Source organism: Berghia stephanieae, chromosome 6 (genome assembly GCF_034508935.2).
Source record: "Berghia stephanieae isolate SIO BIC M18660-M18661 chromosome 6, UCSD_Bste_1.3, whole genome shotgun sequence".
Classification (NCBI taxonomy): domain Eukaryota; kingdom Metazoa; phylum Mollusca; class Gastropoda; order Nudibranchia; family Aeolidiidae; genus Berghia; species Berghia stephanieae.
In genome coordinates this window covers 44719247-44729246 of record NC_088365.1, presented here as the reverse complement: position 1 = coordinate 44729246, position 10000 = coordinate 44719247, and the positions used below count along the sequence as shown (strand labels likewise).

General features: G+C 36.1%; 1 protein-coding gene across 5 annotated transcripts in view; it reads left to right on the top strand.

The window, feature by feature from the left end:
* LOC144975087 (IQ motif and SEC7 domain-containing protein 1-like) overlaps window positions 1-10000 on the top strand; it is a 301791-nt gene that overhangs the window by 40630 nt on the left and 251161 nt on the right. The gene's annotated exons all lie outside the window — the stretch shown is intronic.

The window sequence follows — 10000 nt, the reverse complement described above, 5'->3', positions numbered from 1 at the left end:
GTTTTCTGGCCAAATTTTTAAATACGTATTTTTCCAGAGTACGGCAGTTACATAACTGATTAAGTCCCCAGAACTTGCTAGCGTTTTGAGGGAACCGCACCAAAATGCCGAAGGTCGATTTCGAATACCATATTATCTTCTCATTGTATTATTATAATAAAGCACCACGGATATTGTCAGGACGAATTTGGCTAATAGTAAACAAAACAACCTGCCCACTTTACAGGTTTTACAGCTTTCTTTGCGGTCATCAAGAAACTCTCTAGTGCTTTTCTGTAGTGCCGTACTGATGACCAAACGACCCCCCACCTTCCCTAAGACCTGCACTGACAAACTGCTTCTTATTAATTTCATTTGCCCAAACTTTAATCACTACACAATAAGGCGATATAATATAAATGAGGACGACCGCTGACTTTTCCTGTTGAAATAAAAACGTTTTTAAAAAGTTTAATTTACTAATGATTAAACGCCTCCCCTCCCCCTCAATCAACCCCCCCCCCCCTTTTCCCCACATTCCCCAAGGCTGCACTGATAAAAAGCTTAATATTAATTTCATTTGACCGGATTGATAATCACCACACAATAAGGCGATAAATTAATGCGGACGACCGCGGAATTTTCCAGGGGAAACAAAAAACTAAAAAAGTTTAAATCTCAGATATTTTAAAAACTTCTCAGGGTTAAAACTTCGTGATAAGTTGGGAGTCATCTTGATCTGACTGACGTAAGACTGAATGCCTTCTGCTTTCGATGTTATCCTACTTTGCAGCCTCGTCCTTTCCTCCTACTCGTACGGTGAAGATTCTCCACTGGTTGTCTCCGTCTTGATCTCTATCTATCTATCGATATAATCTTATTTGGAAGTAAAAGTTATGTTGTTGTTATTGTTGTTGTTGTTGTTGCTATTGTTTTTTTTCCAGGTAAAAAAAAAAGCAGGCGTTTATATATTGATTGTAATTCTATGTCAGTCATTAGCTCAAGGGCGACCTACGGACGGACTATGTGGTGTAGTAGTGGTATGACACTCGCTTTCGGATCGGAAGGTCCTGGGTTCGAGCCTCGCTCGGCGCATAGTTGAGTCCTTGGAGAAGGCTCTTTACTCACATTCTCCCACCGTACTCCGGTGTAAAATGAGTACCTGGTCGTTAACAGCATTGTCTCTGTCTGAAAAAAATAATAATATCGCCTAACAGGCATCAGGTCTCGTTCTACATGTTACGTGTTGCTGTTGGTCAGGGACCCTCTGTAAAGCGCTTTGAGCACGTTTAGTGGATTTTGCTCTATATAAAAGCTCAATTATTTTTTTTACAGACAGACGGACAGTCAGAGTTAGAAAGTTTTTGACCAGGTCGGTGTGTACGATAAGTATATTATTATTATAAGTCGTGGTGGACGTATTGAACGGTAGATAAAGTATATTTATAAGTAAGCAAACAGTTGTGGTTAGACGTGAGGTACGTAGCGGGTTGGACAACAAACACCTTCGTCTGGTTTTCAAGGCACGGATTTACACTCGTCACCTCTCGGTGTTGAATTTGATCAACCCAAGGGGGGATAATCCGAAGAGCAAAGAGACCGGTAGGTGGCTGGTGGGGTTGTGGACAAGCAGATAGTCGGTCTCGTCTTTAGGACAATGGATAGTCTGGACAGTGATATCCTTAGAGTTAGAGCATACAACAAATAACACTTACAAAAATATAGTATGTACATACTTTATATATATATATATATATATATATATATATATATATATATATATATATATATATATATATATATATATATATATATACAAAGGGACGGTTCTGGAAGCGAAACATCTTTTTAACTCTCAAACCTAGGACTTCATGGTTTATAGAAGACCTCTCACGTTCACACACACGCCCCCCCCCCCACACACACACAATCACACACATATTGTATAGATAGTATGCGCTTGACTTAGAAGCTCATAACATTGCCATCCGGAAGTATAACGGACAACACACAAAACATTGTGTAATCATGAACTTTTATAGTCGGGGTAATACAGTTTAGTGAGAATCGCTCACAAACGCGGATGGCGAAATACAATAACAAAGGCTTGAGTGACGTCATCTTCGAACTATCTAAACATATCATATAGATAGAATGCGCTTGGCCAAGGAGTTCACAACATTGCCATCCGGAAGTATAAAGGACCAACACACAAACTCTGTGTAACCATGAACTTTTATAGTCTGGTTAATACAGTTTAGTGAGAACAACTCACAAACGCGGATGGCAAAAACAATAACAAAGGCCTGAGTGACGTCATCTGCATACTATCTATAGAGAAATTTTGCTGTTCCACTTGTCATCGCCACCGCTGGAGTCTGGATATGGTCACCCGTTTATTATAACTAATTAAAGAGAGTTTAGTAGCAACTGACATACCGGACCTTGGGTCTGAGACATGATAAATGACGCGAGTCATCCGACATCTTGTTGACCAAACGGTTTCTCGTGTTAGAAGATAGACTAAGATTAGCTTTTTTCATCCATCCTCCTCCAGCTGACATTGTACTGACGTAGTTGTTTTTGGGTATCGATGCTATTCGTTTAGGTAAAATACTCACAACATCCGCCAGGCGGTTATAACACATCAACCCACAAAACTGAGCGTAATTTTGAACGTTTATATTATTATGATTGATATAATAATTTAGTGAGAAGTAATCACCCAAAAATGGCTGTCTAAAAGCAATATCAAAGATCTGAGTGATATCAATTTACAATGTACCCGAAACGTCCATTCTTTGTCTGTACTGATCCCATCCGAAGCCTTTTTCCATTTTCACCTTTTCGTTAGTATTTTCAAGATAACCCCCCCCCCCCCCCCCCCCCCCCCCGACAATCACATGAGGTGTACCATAGCCTTCGTTAACTTCTAGCCCGACACAGACTAAAAAATGACACCGAGAGACAAGTCTTTGGCCACAAAAGAAAGTAAATCGTGAGTTGTATTCAACAGTTCAACCGATGGAATCCCTTGTTTCCTTGAGCTCTACTTACAACTCACTAGACGGTGCACAAAAACTGGAAAATGACTAACTATAGATAGTATGCAGATGACGTCACTCAGGCCTTTGTTATTGTTTATGCCATCCGCGTTTGTGAGTTGTTCTCAAACTAAACTGTATTAACCAGACTATAAAAGTTCATGGTTACACAGAGTTTGTGTGTTGGTCCGTTATACTACCGGATGGCAATGTTGTGAACTCCTTGGCCAATCGCATTCTATCTATAGATAGTTCGAAGATGACGTCACTCAGGTCATTGTTATTGTCTTTTGCCATCCGCGTTTATGAGTAATGCTCACTGAACTGTATTAACCTGAATATAAACGTTCATGGATACACACAGTTTTGTGTGTTGGTCCGTTATACTTCCGGATGGCAATGTTATGAGCTTCTTAGCCAAGCGCATAATATATCGTATGCGCTAAGAAGCTCACAACATTGCAATCCGGAAGTATAACGGATCAACACGCCAAAACTGTGTGTAACCATGAACGTTTATAGTCTGGTTGCGGATGGCAAAAAACAATAACAAAGACTTCGAACTATCCATAAGTAATGATGGCGACGGGTGATCCCGGGTCCGTTGTATAATTGAATGTCTGTCTTCTCTTCACTGACACTCTGTGGACATTGGGTGATGGATGAGACTGGACTGTGACCCAGTGAACTGTTTACCTGTTTATTATTATCACAATTCACAGAAGTGTGTGCTGAAATAAAAGTCATTTTTGTGTGCCATGTACTCATTCACACCTGAGTCGAGTTAGTAAGCCGTTTGGGGTTTGTGTGTGTGTGGGGGGGGGGGGGGGGGGGGGGGGAGGTCTGGCTACACGAGCGCTTAGCGTCTGGTGTCTCGAAGTTATAGAGCTACTTAAGTTTTCAGCATTATTATTATTTTTATTATTATTATTCGTAGATTATTATTATTATTATTATTATTATTATTATTATTATTATTATTATTATTATTATTATTATTATTATTATTATTATTATTATTATTCATTATTATATCATCATATTTTATTATTAATATTGTTATTGTTATTATTATTATTATTATTATTATTATTATTATTATTATTATTATTATTATTATTATTATTTCACACTTCTAATGAGTTTTGAACCGGATGAGAGAAAAGTGTGACGTCAAGATTTCTTCTTCTCATTTAACATCATTCTGTTTAACCTGTCAGCTTACTACTGTGTGTGTTAGGAATCACACGGGATGACGCCTTAGTTAATCCGGACGTGTGTTGAAAATGGCGATTACAACTCAACGTTCCTCTCCTGAGAAAAAAAAACAAACAAAAAACAAAAAACATGAGCTTTTGTATAGCGCAATATCCACTAAACATGCTCAAAGCGCTTTATATAGCGTCCTTGACCAACAGCAACACGTAACATGTAGGACATGTGACATGACGTCTATAAGGTGATATTACAATTTTTGTCTCCGACTAGGACATTGCTGTTGACGGCCAGGTACTCATTTTACACCTGAGTACGGTGAGAGAATGTGAGTAAAGAGCCTTTTTAAAGGACTCAACTATGCGTCGAACGAGGCTCCAACCCAGGACCTTCCGATCCGAAAGCGAGTGTCGCCACCACTAGACCACATAGCCGAACAATGTTTCACTGAAGCGCATACTGTGTAGTTATGAAACACGCGGTATGACGCCTTAGTTGATCTTGGACCTGTGTTGAAAATGGCGATTACAACTTGGAGAACTTGGAGATATTTTTAAACGATCAAATTAAATGATGACGAAAATGCCTTGAGCAAATTAGGATCGTGGCTTGCTCTCTGTACCGTTAGGTCGATCCTCTATAAATCCGTTTGATGGTACGTAGTACAGACCAGTCATCATCATAGTACATACATACGTAAGGTTAGTGATGACATCAGACATCAGCAGTCAAATTGATATTTTGTAGTAATGATGTGTGAGAAGGGGCGATGAGGTGTGCGTGTGTGAGTGTGTGTGTGTGTGTGTGTGTCCATTGCCATGTTTTCAGGAGAGCCTTTTCCCCTTTTTGACACACACGATAGATACAATCTGATCAACTCCGAATTGCGGTCTTGATTTTCATTTTCAAACTACAATACTTTTTCTTTTGTTATGAATATTTTTTTTTTATTCCAAAAAAAATAAAAATAAAAAATAAAAATAAATTAAAAAAACAACAAAAAAAACAACAACAAACAAAAAAGAGCAAAACAAAAACAAAAAACTCAACTACAAATCAAGGGAAAAAAAATAAATATATATATATATATATATATATATATATATATATATATATATATATATATATATATTTGTTTTTCATCGCAATGAAAATAATATAATGGCAAACTTAAGCAAGAGAGAGAGAGAGAGAGAGAGAGAGAGAGAGAGAGAGAGAGAGAGAGAGAGAGAGAGAGAGAGAGAGAGAGAGAGAGAGAGAACATCGATCACATGATCAAGCAAGGTGAATGCAATAGTATTGTATCCGACATATTATACATTTCCTGCAGTTCTCCCTCCTTCCTCCTTCCTCCTCACCCGCCCGCCCATCCCCGTCGCCATCTTGCCTATGACGTAACATGACAAATGTGATGTCACTTATACCACTCACTTGTATGTAATAGTTGTCAAGTTTGCTCAAATTGTCAATCGACTGAATTAAGATATACTATTATTTATCTCCAGTCATCAGTTATCGATCGATTTTTGAAGACGAGTTTTCTGGCCAAATTTTAAAATATGGGTTTTTCCAGTGTACGGCAGCATTTACTATTCTCCTGATGACTGGAGATAAATAATAGTATATCTTAATTCAGTCGATTGGCAATTTGAGCAAACTTGACAACTTCGCGAAGTCCCAGGTTTGAGGGTTTTTGACAAGATGAGGGTCACTTTAATGGATAGCTATTTAAAGACGAGTTTTCTGGCAATTTTATAATATACGCATTTCTTTCTTTCTTTTTATTTCCCCCCTTAATTACTTGAGCTTTGAGGTTTAAAAAAAAAGTAAAATAGTGCAATATCCACTAAACGTGCTCAAAGCCCTTTATAAAGGGTCCCCAACCAACGGCAACACGTAACGTGTAGAACGAGACATGACGCCTGTTAGATGATATAACAATTATTTTTTTTTCAGTCAGAGACAACGCTGTTAACGGCCAGGTACTTATTTTACACATGACTAAGGTGAGCCTTTTCCAAGGACTCAACTATGCGTTGAGCGAGCGAGCTCGAACCCAGGACCTTCCGATACGAAAGCTAGTGTCATACCACAGTAAGACCACATAGCCTCAAAGTAAGACAGAATGTATTGTCATGGTGCAGGTAAGAACACGGTTATTGTAATAAGAAAGGAAATTGACAATGTATGTCATTCTCACTACTAACCACAACTAACAATCTTGACGTAAAAAGACGGATAATTCACGAATCTCCAGTTGGATTCAATAGTATGGTGTCACGTCGGCCATCCTGGTTCTAAACAAAGAAAATCTGTACTTTTTATTCTTCACGCTGGCTAGAACTTTTCACATGTCTTGTGATCAGAATGTGTAAAAGTCAAAGCATGATCAGATTTATAATGGGTTTTTTTCCCCCCTCTGGATACGCTTTTATGCTCGTCGGAGAAATATTTCATCAGGGGGTCCGCCATTGTTCCGATAGTTTAGAGCCAGTTACTAAGTTACCATGCGTCATTACGAGGGAAGTGACGTTACGACTGTTGAAACATATTGTGCACTGAAACAGAGCATTCGTTGAGAATCTTATAGCCTACTAAATGTATGAGGCTAATTAAATATAAATATAATATATACATGTATCTTGATGTGATCGATTACCGCGTCACGTTTTGTTTTGTTTTGTTTTTGATGTCGCTGTCCTCATTTGTTTTGTACGTAACAAAGGCATCACGTTTTTTGTCCCGAATCGTAAATGACTGACGGTGTAATAATGGTTGGTGTTCATTGAACCTTAAGACGCGGGGTTCGATATTATCTACTCAAGTCTTGGATTTAAAAAACAAAACAAACCTATTTATAAAAAAAATATTGTGTGTGTGTGTGTTTGTGTGTGTGTGTTTGTGTTTCTGTGTGTGTGTTTGTGTGTGTGTTGTGTGTTTGTGTGTGTGTGTTGTGTGTTTGTGTGTGTTGTTTGTGTGTGTGTGTTTGTGTGTGTGTTTGTGTGTGTGTTTGTGTGTGTGTGTGTGTTTGTGTGTGTGTGTTGGGGGGGGGGGGGGGGTGACTTTCAGATAAAACTGTCCTACTTACACATAACCACCTTTATAGTACTTGCCGTTTGCCGATAAATTGGCTTTCCAGTTTTGTGAGAACTAATCATAATGTATAGAAGGAAAGAAATTGGCGCCACTCAGCTCTTTGTTATAGTTTTTTTTAGACAACTATTTTAATGATTAGTTCTCACTAAATTATATCAGGGTATAAACGTTTAAGGTTACAGACAGAATTTTTTGTGTTGGTACTATGTTAAATTTGGCGGGTGGATGTTATGAGTATTTTACCTAAACGCATGGCATCAATTGGTGGACATAGTAACACATCGAGTCGTTTTAACTCGCTTGTTATGAATTTAAATTGTAATAATAATAATAATACTACTACTACTAATATATAATAATAATAATAATAATAATAATAATAATAATAATAATAATAATAATAATAATAATAATAATAATAATAATAATAATAATAATAATAATAATATAATAATAATAATAAGAAGAATAAGAATAGAATAATAATAATAATAATAATAATAATAATAATAATAATATAATAATAATAATATAATAATATTAATAATAATAAATAATAATAATAATAATAATAATAATAATAATAATAATAATAATAATAATAATAATAATAATTTACAAGTGTACGAAATCATCAGAACATCTCGCAATTTGGAAGATCATTGTCATCATTTTCTGGTCACCAATCAAGGGATTGAATTTAGGAAGAAACGCATTCACTCTATACAATACTGCAGAATACTATCAACGTCGAATACATTACAGTCCACTGTGGAACGGACTTAATGATGTGTGTTTGTTTGTTTGTGTGTGTGTGTGTGTGTGTGTGTGTGTGTGTGTGTGTTTGTGTTTGAGTGTGTGTTATAAAAAATTGAATAAATCCATTCATTTAAAATCTTTAATTTTTTTGGATGCAGTCAAGAAAGAAATCCATTCTCGCCATCAAGGGGTTAATTGGCTATTGTGTTATTTAGTTATAGATTATTCAAATAAGACATAATGGGGGAATACATCAGAATTGTGTCAATTGATGCTAAACGTTTATGTAAAATACTCACAACATCCGCCAGCCAAATGTAACATACCAATACACAAAACTGTGTGTAACCTTTAACGTTTATAGCCTATTTGGTATAGGTTACTCATAACTTATCACCGACAGGCTGTCTAAATATTATAACAAAGAGCCCAGTGACGTCAAATTCGTTATGCCTAAATAATAGAGTTGGATCACCGAATTTAACAGATTCAATTATGTATGCAGTTTAAACTCTTCTGAAAAAGAAAATAATCCTATTTAAAAATATCTTTTCGTTTTAATGGTTTGTTTTTTAAAATTCAATTTTGATGATTTCAAGAGAGAAATCCATTCTAGTTCTAGCCATGAATGGGTTAATGGGTTGCTGTGTTGTTGTTTTTTGTTTTTGGCTATAGATTATTCAATTAAGACATTATGCTGAAAACAGTGTCGTTTCTCGTGGGTCAATACAATACAGTTACGACCGGACTCAATGTGTGTGTGTGTGTGTGCGTGTGTGTGTGTGTGAATGTGTGTGTGTGTGTTTGTGTACGTACTTTGAACTCATATTGGAGGAGTTTCGAGGGGAAACAAAAAAGAAAAGAAGAAAAAAAAAAGAAAGAAAAAAAAATCTATTTAAAGAACAAATGTTTTTTTTTTTAATTGATCAGTCAAGAGAGAAGGGGGGTTCAATCATTTTTATACTATTGTTTATTGATTATCAATGAAGACATATTGGGGACAACAGAATTACCCTTTGTGTCAATGCAATACAATTAGTACAACGGAGTAACGAACTCGGTGATGTGTGAACAATTGACTCCTTGGGAAATATTTTTTTTCTTTCTCTTTCGGTGATTTTAAGTTTAGCTTTTTAGTTTTAGAAAACTTTATTGTCAAGATTTCCAATTCGATTATTCAAGATTGACGTGTTATTTTTTTTGTTTGCAGGTCTGATAACTCGCAATAATTGTTTATCTATGTCTCATTGTGGAAGTGTTGGGAATACAGATTCTCAAACCAACGCAAAATATCGTTCGTTACAACAATGTTAAATCAATCCCATAATTAATTGTGTTCGGTTATCAGACCTGCAAATGTGTACACGTGGGTCAAGATTTTTAAATGACGTTAGTCGTATATATTAAAAAAACAAACAAAACAAAACCCACAAAAAAAAAACAACCCAGTTTTTATCTATTATACGCGTTTAGAAACTGTAGTTTGATTTATTATTATGTGTTTTTTAAAACAAAGATTTCATTAGCATTTTAATTAACCAGTAATCTGCCGTACTCAGGACAAAAACACGTATTTAAAAATTTGGCCAGAAAACTCGTCCTTCAGATAATATAGCTCGATTTAAATGACCCTCCTCATTTCGACAAAAACTCTCAAACCTGGGACTTTGCAATGTCTTCAAGGATACCACCAGGTTTGAGAGTTTTTTTGCCAAGTTTGAGGCGTCATTTAAATCGATCGATATACATAATTTATAGGACGAGTTTTCTGACCCAAATTTTTAAATATACAAGTTTTGTCATTTATTTTTTCAGAGTAGGGCAGGTAACGGGTAAATTATCGATAAATCATTCATTAGATAACAGACAATTGTCATTTTACAAAATGGTCATATCAGGTGATAGGC